Raw genomic sequence first — 350 nt, forward strand, 5'->3', positions numbered from 1 at the left:
CCTTCTCCCCGCACCTTCCCCACTTCGCCCGCGCGGGGCCCCGGCTGCCCCGGCCTGGGCCTCGCGCTCCTGCAGCGCGGGCTCCAGAACTACCATAAAGTCTCTTCCTGCCCGAACACGGCCGTGCGGCTCCCTCATGAACCCGACTTCACGCACCCGGCAGAGCCCTGGCCACCCGGGCTGCGGCGGCGCTGGGGCGCTGGCTGGGGTGCAGAGCGCCCCGTGGGGCCGGGCGTCTCTCGCGAGGGTTCCCCGCGAGGCAGAGGGGTTTCTGCCTGTGAATAGGGCGTCAAAGGGAGACGTGCCGGCGCCCAGCGGCACACGCCCGTGGATGGGAGCCGAGACAGCAG

This window comes from Dipodomys ordii, unplaced genomic scaffold, assembly GCF_000151885.1.
Source record: "Dipodomys ordii isolate 6190 unplaced genomic scaffold, Dord_2.0 Scaffold14, whole genome shotgun sequence".
Lineage (NCBI taxonomy): Eukaryota > Metazoa > Chordata > Mammalia > Rodentia > Heteromyidae > Dipodomys > Dipodomys ordii.